General features: G+C 13.0%; 1 long non-coding RNA gene across 1 annotated transcript in view; it reads right to left on the minus strand.

Moving 5' to 3' along the window:
- Positions 1 to 2,537: 2,537 nt before the first annotated feature.
- Positions 2,538 to 20,564, minus strand: part of LOC143341749 (uncharacterized) — a 31,670-nt gene continuing 13,643 nt past the window's right edge. Inside the window, exon 2 of the long non-coding RNA XR_013079672.1 lies at positions 2,538 to 2,927. This is a non-coding gene — a long non-coding RNA (uncharacterized LOC143341749). The remainder of the gene's footprint in view (positions 2,928 to 20,564) is intronic.

Here is a 20,564-nt window from a genome sequence, read left to right on the forward strand (position 1 = left end):
TATTTATATATTTTTTATTAATATTAATTATTGGTTTATTAATAGAATGATATTTAGGTTATTTAAATTGATTAAATTAATTTATTATATAGATTAATTTTAATAATCAAATTTTTAATTCGAAATTAAATGTAAATTTTTACTTTATATAATTTTTAATTTGGATATTAGTTAATATAATAACATTTAAATTGCATTTAAAAATTTAATAAATAAATTATTAATATCTAAATTTAATTGAAACCAAAAAATTAGAGGTAAATTATTGTTAATAATTTAATTGAATTAAATATTCCAATTAAAAATTATTAATTTTTATAATTATTTATAAATAAAATTAATTTATATTATTTTTATATTGAAAATATAATATTTTGTTTAAATTATATAAATTTGAAATATAATAATTTAAGCTTCTAACTTAAAAATTAATGATTATTCATTAATATTTCTATTTAAAAAATTTATTTATCTTAATATTTTCAATATTATACTTTTATATTTAAGCTATTTAAATAATTTATAAAATTCAAATAAATAATAATAATATAATAGTATAAAAATTTATAATAACAATAAATTCTAATTTATTAAATATATATTTATTATTAAATATATTAAATATATATATTAATTTCAATATATATATACCTATAAATCTTTCAAATCATCCTTTTTCTATTAAAATTTCATATTTATATATAATATTAAATAAATTTTTATATCTATATTTAAATATATATATAGAAAAAAATATTGTTATAATAAAATTTATTAAATTTTTAAATAAATATATATTGAAATTATACATTAATAAACTAATTCAAAATCCATAAATATAAAAATTTAAAATTATTATTTTATCTAATATATATATATTAAATAAATATTTAATATAAATTAATTTAAATATATTATATCTAAAAAAAAAAGATAATATTAATAATATTATTATACAAAAAATTATTAATTTATTTTCTTTAAAATAAATTATAGGAATAAAATTATTATTAAAAAATATTAATCATAAAATTATTCGAATTCTATACCTAATTGTTAATATTATTGAAATAATAAAAATTAAATAAAAAATATAATTTAATTTTTTATTTATAAATATTTCAATAATTAAATCTTTTGAATAAAATCCAGATAAAAATGGGAATCCTATTAATATAATTAAACTTAAAATTATAATTAATCTTTTTATTGGTGTAATTATTAATATATTACCATATTTACGAATATCTTGATTATTATTTATTAAATGAATAAAATCTCCAGCACATAAAAATATTAATGATTTAAATAAAGCATGAATAATTATATGAAAAAATGCTAATTCATAATAATTAATACTTAAAGTTAATATTATTAAACCTAATTGCCTTAATGTTGATAAAGCAATAATTTTTTTTAAATCATATTCAAAATTAGCTATTAATCTTGCTATAAAAGTTGTTATTAAAGAAATGTATAATATATATATATTAATATTTATATTTATTATAAATAATTTATTATATCGAATTAATAAATATACACCTGCAGTAACTAATGTTGATGAATGAACTAATGAAGAAACTGGAGTAGGGGCTGTTATAGCAGCAGGTAATCATAAAGAAAAAGGTATTTGAGCACTTTTAGTTATAGCTGTTAAAATTAATATAAAATTTAATATATTATTATAAAAATTATTATTATAAATTAATCCATTTCAAGATCCTAAATTTATGAATATACAAATTATTAATAATAATCTAACATCTCCAATTCGATTACATAAAATTGTTAAAAATCCTGAATTATATGAATTATAATTTTGATAAAAAATAATTAAACAATAAGAAATTAATCCTAAACCATCTCAACCTAATATAATTCTAAAAATATTTGGACTTAAAATTATTAAACATATTGAAATTACAAATAATATTACTAAATAAATAAATCGTTTAATAAAAATTTCTGATTTTATATATTCAATTCTATATAATATTACTATAGAAGAAATTAATATTACAATTCTTAAAAAAATTAATCTTATATAATCTAAAAAAATTAAAAATTCAATTTTTATTCTATTAAAATTTAATATTAATCATTCAATATATATATTAAATTTAAATATATAAAAATATATTCCTATAATTATTAATATAAAACTTAAAATTAATATAAATAAACTATAAATAATTATTAATAATATAATTTAAAGTATTTTTATACATCATTGAATCCACAATTCAATATTTTTATTTAAACTATTTAAATTGATTTTTAATTATATATATATATTAATATATATATATAATATATATATATATATTAATTTAAATTTAAATAAATATTTTTATTACAATTAAATTATATAAATAAATCTAAATTTAAAAATATAAAATTTAAAGGTAATCAATGTAAAATAATTACTAAAAATTCTAAAAACTTAAAATTTTTAATTTTTAAATAAAAATTTATTTTTCCATGATTTATATATCTAAATAAATATAAAGAATAAATAAATCTTAAAAATCTAATTAATATTAATATAAAAATTAATGAATTACATCAATTATATAAAATTATTATAGTAAAAATTTCTCTAATTAAATTTAATGATAAAGGAGCAGATATATTAGAAGAACATAATAAAAATCATAATAATGATATTTTTGAAGTAATATTTATAATACCTTTATTAATAATTATTAATCGACTATTTGTTTCTTTATAAAATAAATTTACTATATAAAATAATCCTGATGAACATAAACCATGAGAAATTATTGTTAAATAACATCTATATAAACTTAAATTTTTTAAAGTTATTAATCTACTAATTAAAATACTTATATGAACTACTGAAGAATATGCAACTAAAATTTTTATATCAATTTGACGTAAACATAAAATTCTTAAAATAATACCTCCAGTTATACTAATAATTATAATATAAATTTTAATAAATATTAAATTATTATAAAAAATTAAAATAAATCGTAATAATCCATATGTTCCTAATTTTAATATAATAGAAGCTAAAATTATTGAACAATATACAGGAGCTTCTACATGAGCTTTTAATAATCAATTATGTATACCAAAAATTGGAATTTTAACTAAAAAAGATAAAATTATAAATATAAATAGATAATTATTACAAATAAATAATTCTATTTCTATTATATTAAATATAATATAATTTTTATTTAAAATTATTAAAAATAAAAATAATAAAAATGGTAAAGAAAAAAATAAAGTATAAAATATTAAATATATTCTCGCTAAAATTCGTATTTCACCTATTCCTCAATAAATAATTATTAAAAATATTAAAATTAATCTAACTTCAAAAAAAAAATAAAATATTAAAACATTATTAGATATAAAAAATAAAATTAAATTAATTAATAAAATTAATAAAAAATTAATAAATAAATTAAAATTAATTATTTTTAATCTTAATGATATAATAATAATACTAAAAATTCATAATCTTAAAATAATCATTATAAAAGAATAATTATTTAATCTAAAATTAAATCTATATTTATTTCATTCAATAAATAAATCATAATTTATAATTAATATAATTAATATTATATTAATTAAATTTCTTATTATAAATTTATATTTATAAAAATTATATATATAAATTAAAGCAAATGTATTAAATAAAATTATTATTACCATATTAAATTTAATTATTTTAATATTTTAATTATTATTACCATATTAAATTTATTATTCTAATATTTTGATTTCCATATTTATATATTAAATTAATAATTAAAGATAAACCTAATACTCTTTCACAAATAGAAAATACAATATAGAATAAAAATAATCATTCATCAAAATATATAATTTTTAAATAGATAGTTATTACAATATTTAATATAATTATAAATTCAATTCTAATTAAAATTATTAATAATGAATCTTTAAATTTAAAAATTAATACTATTCCTAAAAATATTATTAAATAAAAAAAGTGATAATTAAATAATATATCACCAATAAAATCATATTTTATATATTTATTTTGAATATTTAAAATTAAATTAAGTTTTATAGTTTATTTAAAAACATTAATTTTGTAAATTAAAAAAAATAATATTTATTTAAAACAATCTTAATTTTCAAAAAAAAAAGAATATTTTATCTTTAATTCCCAAAATTAATATTTTAAATAAACTATTTTTTGTTAATTTATAAATAATAATTTTAATTTTAAAATGATAATAATAATACCAAAAATAATAATTTTAATTAAATTAATTATTGTTTCAAATTTAATTATATTAATTAGATTTTCAATAATAAAAATTAATTTACACCCATTAATATTTATAATAATTTTAGTTTTTTATATTGTAAATATATTATTATTAATTAATTTAGATATAAATATAAATATATATAGTTATATAATTTTTATTTCAATAATTGGAGGATTAATAATTATATTTATATATTTTACTAGATTAATTAATAATTATAAGATAATTATATTTACTTATGAATATTATTCAATTTTATTAATATATATTATTATAATTTTAATTATAATTTATACATATTATAATTATATTTCAATTGATTTTATAATAAATAAAATTATATTTAAAAATATTAATTATTCAATTAAATTATTATATAAATTTCCTAATTGTATTTTTATTTTTATTTCAATTACTTATTTAATTTATTGTTTAAATTTAATTATAAAAATATCATTAATTAAATTTAAATCATTACGAAAAATTAAAAATTAATAATATAAAAAATATTATATTTAATTAATGAAAAATAAATTCATTAAATTATTTAAAGTTAATTCATTACTTAAAATTTTTAATAATTCATTAATTATTTTACCAACTCCATTAAATATTAATATTTTATGAAACTTTGGATCATTATTAGGATTATATTTAATAATTCAGATTATTTCAGGGTTATTATTATCATTACATTATTGTCCAAATATTAATTATGCTTTTGAAAGAGTTATTCATATTATAAAAGATGTTAATAAAGGTTGATTAATTCGTTTAATTCATATAAATGGAGCTTCAATATATTTTATTTGTATGTATATACATATTGGACGAAATATCTATTATCATTCATTTAAATCAATTAATGTATGATTTATTGGAATTGTAATTTTATTACTTTCTATAGCTACGGCTTTTTTAGGATATGTATTACCATGAGGACAAATATCTTTTTGAGGTGCAACTGTAATTACAAATTTATTATCCGCATTACCATATATTGGGCAAGATATTGTTGAATGAATTTGAGGGGGATTTTCAATTAATAATGCGACATTAAATCGTTTTTATTCATTTCATTTTATTTTACCTTTAATTATTATATTTATAGTAATTTTACATTTATTTTATTTACATTTAAATGGATCAAATAACCCAATAGGTATAGATAGTAATATCTATAAAATTCCTTTTTATCCTTATTTTTTTATTAAAGATATTATAGGATTTATTTTAATTTTATATATTAATTTTATTATTGTTATACAAATTCCTTATTATTTAAGTGACCCAGATAATTTTATTATAGCAAATTCTATAATTACACCAGAACATATTAAACCAGAATGATATTTTTTATTTGCATATTCAATTTTACGAGCTATTCCAAATAAATTAGGAGGAGTATTAATGTTATTTATATCAATTTTAATTTTATATTTTTTACCAATTATTAATAATTATAATATTAAATCAAGTAAATTTTATCCAATTAATAAAATTATGTTTTGAATATTTGTTAATGTATTTATTTTATTAACTTGATTAGGTAGTCAATTAATTGAATATCCTTACACTAATTTAAGACAATTATTTTCATTATTATATTTCTCATATTTTTTATTAAATTCAATATTTAATAAATTTTGAGATAATATTATTATATTAAAATTTTAAATAAAATAAGCATAAAATTTTAAGTTTATGAGCTTGAATTAAGCATATATTTTGAAAATATAAGATAGAATATTATAAACTTCTATAAACTTAAATTTTATAATAATAATTATATTTATATAATTATTAAATTACAAATTAAAAATTTATTTAATATTTTAATTTATAATATAATATTAGAAAATTGTTTAAATATAAAAATAAAAAATAAATATATTAAAGTTATAGGTAAAAAAGTTTTTCAACATAAATATATTAATTCATCATATCGAATACGAGGTAAAACTCCACGTATTCAAATAATTAATAATAAATGAAAATAATAAATTAATAAAAATTTAATTGAATATATATCAAATCCAAAAAATATAATACTTAAAATTATTCTTGCAAATCTAATTCTTAAATATTCAGCTATAAAAATTATAGTAAATTGTCTTCTAAAATATTCAGTATTAAATCCAGAAATTAATTCTGATTCACCTTCAATTAAATCAAATGGTGTACGATTTAATTCTATTAATATATTTAATATAAATATTAAATATAAAGGAAATAAAAGAATACAAAATTTAATATATTTTTGAAAAATAATAAAATTGTAAAAAGATATACTTTCAGTTAATAATATTATAATTAATAATATTAAAAATAATCTAATTTCATAAGAAATAGATTGTGCAATAGATCGAATTGATCCTAACATAGAATAATTAGAATTTGAAGATCATCCTATAATTATTATAGGAAAAACACTAAATCTTAAAATTCTTAATATAAATAAAATTGAAAAATTATTATTATATAAATTAAAATAAAAAGGTGTTACTAATCATAATATAAAAGATAAAATTAAAATTAATATAGGACAAAATATATATTGATAAAAATTTGAATTTTTTAAAATAAAAAATTCTTTAAATAATAATTTTATAGCATCATTAATTGGTTGAAATAATCCTATAAATCCAGATTTATTTGGACCTTTTCGATCTTGAATATAACCTAAAATTTTTCGTTCATATAATGTTAAAAATGCAACAGCTATTAAATTTATTAAAATTAATAAAAATAAATAAATTAAACTTATATATATATAATTTAATAAAGAATAAATTATTATTTATATAATAAATTATATTTATACTAAATTCTAAATTTAATTGCACTAATTTGCTAAAATAATTAATAAAAATATTTATTAATTATTAAAAAATTATTTTAAATATAGAGTCCTTTCGTACAAAAATATTTATTTTTATTAAAGATAGAAACCGATCTGGCTTACGCCGATCTGAACTCAAATCATGTAAGATTTTAAAAGTCGAACAGACTTAATTTTTAAACTACTGCATTTAAAATTTATCTTAATTCAACATCGAGGTTGTAATCATCTTTATTAATATGATCTTTCCAAAGATATTACACTGTTATCCCTAAGGTAATTTATCTATTAATTTTTAATAAAATTCATTTATTTAAACAATAATTATTGATTATTAATTATTTTAAAGTTTAATAAATTTAAATATCCTCCCAATAAAATATAATTTTATTAATATCAATTTAAAATATTAATATTAATAAAATTATATAAAATTCTATAGGGTCTTATCGTCCCTTAATATTATTTAAGCATTTTTACTTAAAATTAAAATTTAATTTTTATAATAAAGATAGTTTATATTTCATTAACTCTTTCATACAAGATTCCAATTAAAAACCTATTTATTATGCTACCTTTGTACAGTCAAAATACTGCAGCTATTTAAAATTTAATTCATTGAGCAGAATTGACTTTAAATTATTAACAAAAAGACATGTTTTTGATAAACAGGTGAATATAATTTTTGCTTAATTCCTATATTATATTTATAAATTAAATAAATATATTAATATAATAAAATTTACTAATTTTATCATTATAAATTAATTTAATTTAATTTTAATTAATTTTTTTTTATTAATTTATATTTTATTAATAAATCTTTAAATATTTAAATTTTATAAATTATTAAATTTTTTTTAATATTAACAAATTTTATGAATATAAATATATTTAAATAAATATTTTAAATAATAATTTTAAAATTAAAGTTTATCCCATAATTTTTTTATATTTAATAAATTTTATTTTATTATAAAATAAATTTTTATTAAATATATGAATTAAATTCATTTCAAAAAAAACTAGATATCAATAAAATCGAATAACGTATAATTTCTAAATAAATATTAATAATTAATTATTTTACATAAAAAATTATATTTATTTAGCTCTTTTATTTTCGAGAAATATATATATATATAATTATAATTAATAAACCCTGATACAAAAGGTACAAAAATAATTTTTTTTTTTATTTAAAATTATTTAAAACTTTTACAATACTTATTAATATAAAAAATTTATTTAAAATATTTACTTAAACAAATTTATATTTAAAATTACTTTAATTATTATTAAATTAAATTAAACTTTAAAATAATATATATATATATATATATATATATATATATATTATATATATAAAATAAATATTTTTAGAATAAAAATTATTATTTAAATTTATTTAAAAATAAATTATTAATTAATTATTTATTCTTAAACTAAAAACATTTTCCAATACTTTTACTTTGTTACGACTTTTTCCAATTTTTATATGAAAATGACGGGCGATTTGTACATTAAATTTACAACTTTCAATAATTTTAATTTAAAATTATTTACTTTTAAATCCTTTTTAAAATTTATATTAAAATAAATTATCCTTAAATATAAATTTTATTGTAACTCATTAAATCTTAATTATTCTACATTTTGATTTGAATTATAATTTAAATTAAATTTAATAAAAATATTTTTATTAAAATTTTTAAAAACAACAATACATAAAAATTAAATTAAGTAAATCTTATCGTGGATCATCAAATTAATTCACAAGTTCCTCTAAAATATTATTTAACCGCCAAATATTTTAATTTTAATGATTAACATTTAATAATCAATTGTATAATTTCTTTTTTAATAATAGGGTATCTAATCCTAGTTTTTAATAAAATTTACAAAATAACTAAATTTAATAAATAAATTTAAAATTATATTATTATTTCACTAAAATTATAATTAATTATTTATTTAATTTTTTTTTATTAAATTTATTTAAAATTGTTATTATTAATTTATAGATGTAGTTTAACCGCAGATGCTGGCACTAAATTATCTTCTATTAATTTTTTTTTCCTAAATAAAATTTTCATTTATTTTTTAAATATAAAATTTAAATAATTTTTATAAATTTTATTTAAAAATTTATAATAAAAAAAAAATTTATATAAATATTAAAATAATTAATTAATAATAAAACTAAAATTAAATTTTTATTAAAACTTTTAATTTTTAATTAAATCTTTTCATCGTAATAGAAAAATTTTATAATAAACTAAAATTTTATCAAATGAATGATTTTAATTTCATTATTAAGTAAATTTTTTTATACATACTAGTAATTTCACTATAATTTTACTATAACTCTGATAATTAAATATTCACTCAATTTCAATGATCAGATGAAATTGAATGATTTTAATTTCATTATTAAGTAAATTTTTTTATACATACTAGTAATTTCACTATAATTTTACTATAACTCTGATAATTAAATATTCACTCAATTTCAATGATCAGATGAAATTGAATGATTTTAATTTCATTATTAAGTAAATTTTTTTATACATACTAGTAATTTCACTATAATTTTACTATAACTCTGATAATTAAATATTCACTCAATTTCAATGATCAGATGAAATTGAATGATTTTAATTTCATTATTAAGTAAATTTTTTTATACATACTAGTAATTTCACTATAATTTTACTATAACTCTGATAATTAAATATTCACTCAATTTCAATGATCAGATGAAATTGAATGATTTTAATTTCATTATTAAGTAAATTTTTTTATACATACTAGTAATTTCACTATAATTTTACTATAACTCTGATAATTAAATATTCACTCAATTTCAATGATCAGATGAAATTGAATGATTTTAATTTCATTATTAAGTAAATTTTTTTATACATACTAGTAATTTCACTATAATTTTGCTATAACTCTGATAATTAAATATTCACTCAATTTCAATGATCAGATGAAATTGAATGATTTTAATTTCATTATTAAGTAAATTTTTTTATACATACTAGTAATTTCACTATAATTTTACTATAACTCTGATAATTAAATATTCACTCAATTTCAATGATCAGATGAAATTGAATGATTTTAATTTCATTATTAAGTAAATTTTTTTATACATACTAGTAATTTCACTATAATTTTACTATAACTCTGATAATTAAATATTCACTCAATTTCAATGATCAGATGAAATTGAATGATTTTAATTTCATTATTAAGTAAATTTTTTTATACATACTAGTAATTTCACTATAATTTTGCTATAACTCTGATAATTAAATATTCACTCAATTTCAATGATCAGATGAAATTGAATGATTTTAATTTCATTCTTAAGTAAATTTTTTTATACATACTAGTAATTTCACTATAATTTTACTATAACTCTGATAATTAAATATTCACTCAATTTCAATGATCAGATGAAATTGAATGATTTTAATTTCATTATTAAGTAAATTTTTTTATACATACTAGTAATTTCACTATAATTTTGCTATAACTCTGATAATTAAATATTCACTCAATTTCAATGATCAGATGAAATTGAATGATTTTAATTTCATTATTAAGTAAATTTTTTTATACATACTAGTAATTTCACTATAATTTTACTATAACTCTGATAATTAAATATTCACTCAATTTCAATGATCAGATGAAATTGAATGATTTTAATTTCATTATTAAGTAAATTTTTTTATACATACTAGTAATTTCACTATAATTTTACTATAACTCTGATAATTAAATATTCACTCAATTTCAATGATCAGATGAAATTGAATGATTTTAATTTCATTATTAAGTAAATTTTTTTATACATACTAGTAATTTCACTATAATTTTACTATAACTCTGATAATTAAATATTCACTCAATTTCAATGATCAGATGAAATTGAATGATTTTAATTTCATTATTAAGTAAATTTTTTTATACATACTAGTAATTTCACTATAATTTTACTATAACTCTGATAATTAAATATTCACTCAATTTCAATGATCAGATGAAATTGAATGATTTTAATTTCATTATTAAGTAAATTTTTTTATACATACTAGTAATTTCACTATAATTTTGCTATAACTCTGATAATTAAATATTCACTCAATTTCAATGATCAGATGAAATTGAATGATTTTAATTTCATTATTAAGTAAATTTTTTTATACATACTAGTAATTTCACTATAATTTTACTATAACTCTGATAATTAAATATTCACTCAATTTCAATGATCAGATGAAATTGAATGATTTTAATTTCATTATTAAGTAAATTTTTTTATACATACTAGTAATTTCACTATAATTTTGCTATAATTCTGATAATTAAATATTCACTCAATTTCAATGATCAGATGAAATTGAATGATTTTAATTTCATTATTAAGTAAATTTTTTTATACATACTAGTAATTTCACTATAATTTTACTATAACTCTGATAATTAAATATTCACTTAATTTCAATGATCAGATGAAATTGAATGATTTTAATTTCATTATTAAGTAAATTTTTTTATACATACTAGTAATTTCACTATAATTTTGCTATAACTCTGATAATTAAATATTCACTCAATTTCAATGATCAGATGAAATTGAATGATTTTAATTTCATTATTAAATAAATTTTTTTATACATACTAGTAATTTCACTATAATTTTGCTATAACTCTGATAATTAAATATTCACTCAATTTCAATGATCAGATGAAATTGAATGATTTTAATTTCATTATTAAGTAAATTTTTTTATACATACTAGTAATTTCACTATAATTTTACTATAACTCTGACAATTAAATATTCACTCAATTTCAATGATCAGATGAAATTGAATGATTTTAATTTCATTATTAAGTAAATTTTTTTATACATACTAGTAATTTCACTATAATTTTACTATAACTCTGATAATTAAATATTCACTCAATTTCAATAAATCAAAATTTATTTATAATATAATTAAATTTTTATATATTACAATAAAAATTAAATTAATTAAAGAAAATAATCAAAATTTATTTTATAATATAATTAAATTTTTATATATTACAATAAAAATTAAATTAATTAAAGAAAATAATCAAAATTTACTTTATAATATAATTAAATTTTTATATATTACAATAAAAATTAAATTAATTAAGGAAAATAATCAAAATTTATTTTATAATATAATTAAATTTTTATATATTATAATAAAAATTAAATTAATTAAAGAAAATAATCAAAATTTATTTTATTTAAATAATAATTTTTATATAAACAATAATAATTAAATATATAAATATGTATTTATTACATTAAATTTTTTTTTTTTTTTTATATTAATAAATTTTTTAATATGAATAATTCAAATTATAAATTCATAAAATATATAATTTATATTTTATAATATAATTTATAATTTAATAACAATAAATTTAATATAATAAATATTTATCTATTAATAAATATTTAATCGATATATATATATATAATTATTGTTATAAAGAAAAAAGATAAATTATAGATTAATATACATATTATACATAATAAATATGTTAATTTATATATAATTATCTATAAATCTTGAGATCTATATACATCTATCAATATATACTAAGAGTCTAATTATATATAATTATCTATGGATTTATCGAATATATAATTTATATTATAAAATATAATCCACAATTTAATAACAATAGATTTAATATAATAAATATTTATTTATTAATAAATATTTAATCGATATATATATATATAATTATTGTTATAAAGAAAAAAAAATAAATTATAGATTAATATATATATTATACATAATAAATATGTTAATCTATATATAATTATCTATAAATCTTGAGATCTATATACATCTATTAATATATACTAAGAGTCTAATTATACATAATTATCTATGGATTTATCGAATATATAATTTATATTATAAAATATAATCCACAATTTAATAATAATAAATTTAATATAATAAATATTTATCTATTAATAAATATTTAATTAATATATATATATATAATTATTGTTATAAAGAAAAAAAAATAAATTATAGATTAATATACATATTATACATAATAAATATGTTAATCTATATATAATTATCTATAAATCTTGAGATCTATATACATCTATCAATATATACTAAGAGTCTAATTATACATAATTATCTATGGATTTATCAAATATATAATTTATATTATAAAATATAATCCACAATTTAATAATAATAAATTTAATATAATAAATATTTATTTATTAATAAATATTTAATTAATATATATATATATAATTATTGTTATAAAGAAAAAAAAATAAATTATAGATTAATATACATATTATACATAATAAATATGTTAATCTATATATAATTATCTATAAATCTTGAGATCTATATACATCTATCAATATATACTAAGAGTCTAATTATACATAATTATCTATGGATTTATCGAATATATAATCTATATTATAAAATATAATCCATAATTTAATAATAATAAATTTAATACAATAAATATTTATTTATTAATAAATATTTAATTGATATATATATATATATAATTAATATTATATAATAAATAAATAAATTATATATATATATATGTATATAATTAATATTATATTAAAAAAAATAAATTATATATATATATATATCAATTAAATATTTATTAATAAATAAATATTTATTGTATTAAATTTATTATTATTAAATTATGGATTATATTTTATAATATAAATTATATATTTGATAAATCCATAGATAATTATGTATAATTAGACTCTTAGTATATATTAATAGATGTATATAGATCTCAAGATTTATAGATAATTATATATAGATTAACATATTTATTATGTATAATATATATATTAATCTATAATTTATTTTTTTTCTTTTATAACAATAATTATATATATATATATCGATTAAATATTTATTAATAGATAAATATTTATTATATTAAATCTATTGTTATTAAATTGTGGATTATATTTTATAATATAAATTATATATTCGATAAATCCATAGATAATTATATATAATTAGACTCTTAGTATATATTGATAGATGTATATAGATCTCAAGATTTATAGATAATTATATATAGATTAACATATTTATTATGTATAATATGTATATTAATCTATAATTTATTTTTTTTCTTTTATAACAATAATTATATATATATATATCGATTAAATATTTATTAATAAATAAATATTTATTATATTAAATCTATTATTATTAAATTGTGGATTATATTTTATAATATAAATTATATATTCGATAAATCCATAGATAATTATATATAATTAGACTCTTAGTATATATTGATAGATGTATATAGATCTCAAGATTTATAGATAATTATATATAGATTAACATATTTATTATGTATAATATGTATATTAATCTATAATTTATTTTTTTTTCTTTATAACAATAATTATATATATATATATCGATTAAATATTTATTAATAAATAAATATTTATTATATTAAATCTATTGTTATTAAATTGTGGATTATATTTTATAATATAAATTATATATTCGATAAATCCATAGATAATTATATATAATTAGACTCTTAGTATATATTAATAGATGTATATAGATCTCAAGATTTATAGATAATTATATATAGATTAACATATTTATTATGTATAATATGTATATTAATCTATAATTTATTTTTTTTCTTTATAACAATAATTATATATATATATATCAATTAAATATTTATTAATAGATAAATATTTATTATATTAAATCTATTGTTATTAAATTGTGGATTATATTTTATAATATAAATTATATATTCGATAAATCCATAGATAATTATATATAATTAGACTCTTAGTATATATTGATAGATGTATATAGATCTCAAGATTTATAGATAATTATATATAGATTAACATATTTATTATGTATAATATGTATATTAATCTATAATTTATTTTTTTTTCTTTATAACAATAATTATATATATATATATCGATTAAATATTTATTAATAAATAAATATTTATTATATTAAATCTATTGTTATTAAATTGTGGATTATATTTTATAATATAAATTATATATTCGATAAATCCATAGATAATTATATATAATTAGACTCTTAGTATATATTGATAGATGTATATAGATCTCAAGATTTATAGATAATTATATATAGATTAACATATTTATTATGTATAATATGTATATTAATCTATAATTTATTTTTTTTTCTTTATAACAATAATTATATATATATATATCAATTAAATATTTATTAATAGATAAATATTTATTATATTAAATTTATTGTTATTAAATTGTGGATTATATTTTATAATATAAATTATATATTCGATAAATCCATAGATAATTATATATAATTAGACTCTTAGTATATATTGATAGATGTATATAGATCTCAAGATTTATAGATAATTATATATAAATTAACATATTTATTATGTATAATATGTATATTAATCTATAATTTATTTTTTTTCTTTATAACAATAATTATATATATATATATCAATTAAATATTTATTAATAGATAAATATTTATTATATTAAATTTATTGTTATTAAATTGTGGATTATATTTTATAATATAAATTATATATTCGATAAATCCATAGATAATTATGTATAATTAGACTCTTAGTATATATTGATAGATGTATATAGATCTCAAGATTTATAGATAATTATATATAGATTAACATATTTATTATGTATAATATGTATATTAATCTATAATTTATTTTTTTTTCTTTATAACAATAATTATATATATATATATCGATTAAATATTTATTAATAGATAAATATTTATTATATTAAATTTATTATTATTAAATTATAAATTATATTATAAAATATAAATTATATATTTTATGAATTTATAATTTGAATTATTCATATTAAAAAATTTATTAATATAAAAAAAAAAAAAAAATTTAATGTAATAAATACATATTTATATATTTAATTATTATTGTTTATATAAAAATTATTATTTAAATAAAATAAATTTTGATTATTTTCTTTAATTAATTTAATTTTTATTATAATATATAAAAATTTAATTATATTATAAAATAAATTTTGATTATTTTCCTTAATTAATTTAATTTTTATTGTAATATATAAAAATTTAATTATATTATAAAGTAAATTTTGATTATTTTCTTTAATTAATTTAATTTTTATTGTAATATATAAAAATTTAATTATATTATAAAATAAATTTTGATTATTTTCTTTAATTAATTTAATTTTTATTGTAATATATAAAAATTTAATTATATTATAAATAAATTTTGATTTATTGAAATTGAGTGAATATTTAATTATCAGAGTTATAGTAAAATTATAGTGAAATTACTAGTATGTATAAAAAAATTTACTTAATAATGAAATTAAAATCATTCAATTTCATCTGATCATTGAAATTGAGTGAATATTTAATTATCAGAGTTATAGCAAAATTATAGTGAAATTACTAGTATGTATAAAAAAATTTACTTAATAATGAAATTAAAATCATTCAATTTCATCTGATCATTGAAATTAAGTGAATATTTAATTATCAGAATTATAGCAAAATTATAGTGAAATTACTAGTATGTATAAAAAAATTTACTTAATAATGAAATTAAAATCATTCAATTTCATCTGATCATTGAAATTGAGTGAATATTTAATTATCAGAGTTATAGTAAAATTATAGTGAAATTACTAGTATGTATAAAAAAATTTACTTAATAATGAAATTAAAATCATTCAATTTCATCTGATCATTGAAATTGAGTGAATATTTGATTATCAGAGTTATAGCAAAATTATAGTGAAATTACTAGTATGTATAAAAAAATTTACTTAATAATGAAATTAAAATCATTCAATTTCGTCTGATCATTGAAATTGAGTGAATATTTAATTATCAGAGTTATAGTAAAATTATAGTGAAATTACTAGTATGTATAAAAAAATTTACTTAATAATGAAATTAAAATCATTCAATTTCATCTGATCATTGAAATTGAGTGAATATTTAATTATCAGAGTTATAGTAAAATTATAGTGAAATTACTAGTATGTATAAAAAAAATTTATTTAATAATGAAATTAAAATCATTCAATTTCATCTGATCATTGAAATTGAGTGAATATTTAATTATCAGAGTTATAGTAAAATTATAGTGAAATTACTAGTATGTATAAAAAAATTTACTTAATAATGAAATTAAAATCATTCAATTTCATCTGATCATTGAAATTGAGTGAATATTTAATTATCAGAGTTATAGCAAAATTATAGTGAAATTATTAGTATGTATAAAAAAATTTACTTAATAATGAAATTAAAATCATTCAATTTCATCTGATCATTGAAATTAAGTGAATATTTAATTATCAGAGTTATAGTAAAATTATAGTGAAATTACTAGTATGTATAAAAAAATTTACTTAATAATGAAATTAAAATCATTCAATTTCATCTGATCATTGAAATTGAGTGAATATTTAATTATCAGAATTATAGCAAAATTATAGTGAAATTACTAGTATGTATAAAAAAATTTACTTAATAATGAAATTAAAATCATTCAATTTCATCTGATCATTGAAATTGAGTGAATATTTAATTATCAGAGTTATAGTAAAATTATAGTGAAATTACTAGTATGTATAAAAAAATTTACTTAATAATGAAATTAAAATCATTCAATTTCATCTGATCATTGAAATTGAGTGAATATTTAATTATCAGAGTTATAGCAAAATTATAGTGAAATTACTAGTATGTATAAAAAAATTTACTTAATAATGAAATTAAAATCATTCAATTTCATCTGATCATTGAAATTGAGTGAATATTTAATTATCAGAGTTATAGTAAAATTATAGTGAAATTACTAGTATGTATAAAAAAATTTACTTAATAATGAAATTAAAATCATTCAATTTCATCTGATCATTGAAATTGAGTGAATATTTAATTATCAGAGTTATAGCAAAATTATAGTGAAATTACTAGTATGTATAAAAAAATTTACTTAATAATGAAATTAAAATCATTCAATTTCATTTGATCATTGAAATTGAGTGAATATTTAATTATCAGAGTTATAGTAAAATTATAGTGAAATTACTAGTATGTATAAAAAAATTTACTTAATAATGAAATTAAAATCATTCAATTTCATCTGATCATTGAAATTGAGTGAATATTTAATTATCAGAGTTATAGTAAAATTATAGTGAAATTACTAGTATGTATAAAAAAATTTACTTAATAATGAAATTAAAATCATTCAATTTCATCTGATCATTGAAATTGAGTGAATATTTAATTATCAGAGTTATAGTAAAATTATAGTGAAATTACTAGTATGTATAAAAAAATTTACTTAATAATGAAATTAAAATCATTCAATTTCATCTGATCATTGAAATTGAGTGAATATTTAATTATCAGAGTTATAGCAAAATTATAGTGAAATTACTAGTATGTATAAAAAAGTTTACTTAATAATGAAATTAAAATCATTCAATTTCATCTGATCATTGAAATTGAGTGAATATTTAATTATCAGAGTTATAGTAAAATTATAGTGAAATTACTAGTATGTATAAAAAAATTTACTTAATAATGAAATTAAAATCATTCAATTTCATCTGATCATTGAAATTGAGTGAATATTTAATTATCAGAGTTATAGTAAAATTATAGTGAAATTACTAGTATGTATAAAAAAATTTACTTAATAATGAAATTAAAATCATTCAATTTCATCTGATCATTGAAATTGAGTGAATATTTAATTATCAGAGTTATAGCAAAATTATAGTGAAATTACTAGTATGTATAAAAAAATTTATTTAATAATGAAATTAAAATCATTCAATTTCATCTGATCATTGAAATTGAGTGAATATTTAATTATCAGAGTTATAGCAAAATTATAGTGAAATTACTAGTATGTATAAAAAAATTTACTTAATAATGAAATTAAAATTATTTTTATTTAATATATTTATTTATATAAATAAACTAAATAAATAAAGTTATTAGGTTCATACCCTAAATATAGATTTTGAATATCTTTTATATAATAAATAAAAAAAATAATAAATATTATATAATTAATATATTTATTAATTTAATTAATTCTATAAAATTCAAAATTTTATGTGCTTAAACACTAAAATATAATTTTTAAAAATTTTAGTAATATGCCTGAAAAAGGAATATTTTGATGAAATATTTATATAAATTAAATTTTTATTATTATATTTTATTAAAAATTTAAATTAAAATTATTAATTATAAAATTAAATAAAAAATTTATTTAATTTTATATTAAAAAAACTTTAAAATATGATGTTAAATTAAAATTGTTAATTTTTTTAATTTTTTTTTTAAGAATTGTATCTTTATTATTTAATAATTGTATTATTGTTTGAATATTAATAGAAATTGTAAGTTTTACTATAGTTTATATTTTAATTATTGAAAAGGATATAAATTCTGCAGTTTTTTATTTTATAGTTTCTATAATTACTTCTTTATTATTATATTTTAGTATTATTATAAAAAATATTCTTAATTTAGAAGAAATAGATAATTTACATATTGCTATTACTTATTTTATATTATATATAAAAATAGGTTTATATCCTGTAAATTTTTGATTTTTAATATCTTCAAAATATATAAATTGAATAAATTTATTTATTTTTTCTACTATTTTAAAAATTCAACCTATTTATTTAATACATTTAATATTAAAATTAGATGATCATATAATTGGATTTATTATTTTTAATTTATTATATTCTAGACTTTTAGTTTTAAATACTAATTCTTTAAAATACATTATAATTTATTCTTCAATAATTCATACATGTTTATTGTTATTATTAATAATGATATCTATAAAATTATTTATTATTTATATAATTTTATACACTTTAATAACATTATTATTATTTCGATTATTAGGTATATTAAATATTGATAATAAATTTGATGTTTACGATTTAAATTTAAGTAAATCATTAAAAATATTAATAATATTTTTAATAATTATATATTCTAGATTTCCTCCAATATTAACATTTTTAATAAAATGGATATTATTAGAAAGTTTAATTATAAATTATGACAATTTAATGATTGTATTAGTTGCTATATTAATTTCTAGAACTTTAATAACATGAACTTATTTAAATTTATTTTTATTTAATCATTATTTAAATTCAAAAATTAAATCTTATTCTTATAAGATTATAATTAATACAATTATTCCTAAATGATTATTATTAATTTTATTTATAATTATATTTATATGTATATTATATT

Source organism: Colletes latitarsis, chromosome 5 (assembly GCF_051014445.1).
Source record: "Colletes latitarsis isolate SP2378_abdomen chromosome 5, iyColLati1, whole genome shotgun sequence".
Classification (NCBI taxonomy): domain Eukaryota; kingdom Metazoa; phylum Arthropoda; class Insecta; order Hymenoptera; family Colletidae; genus Colletes; species Colletes latitarsis.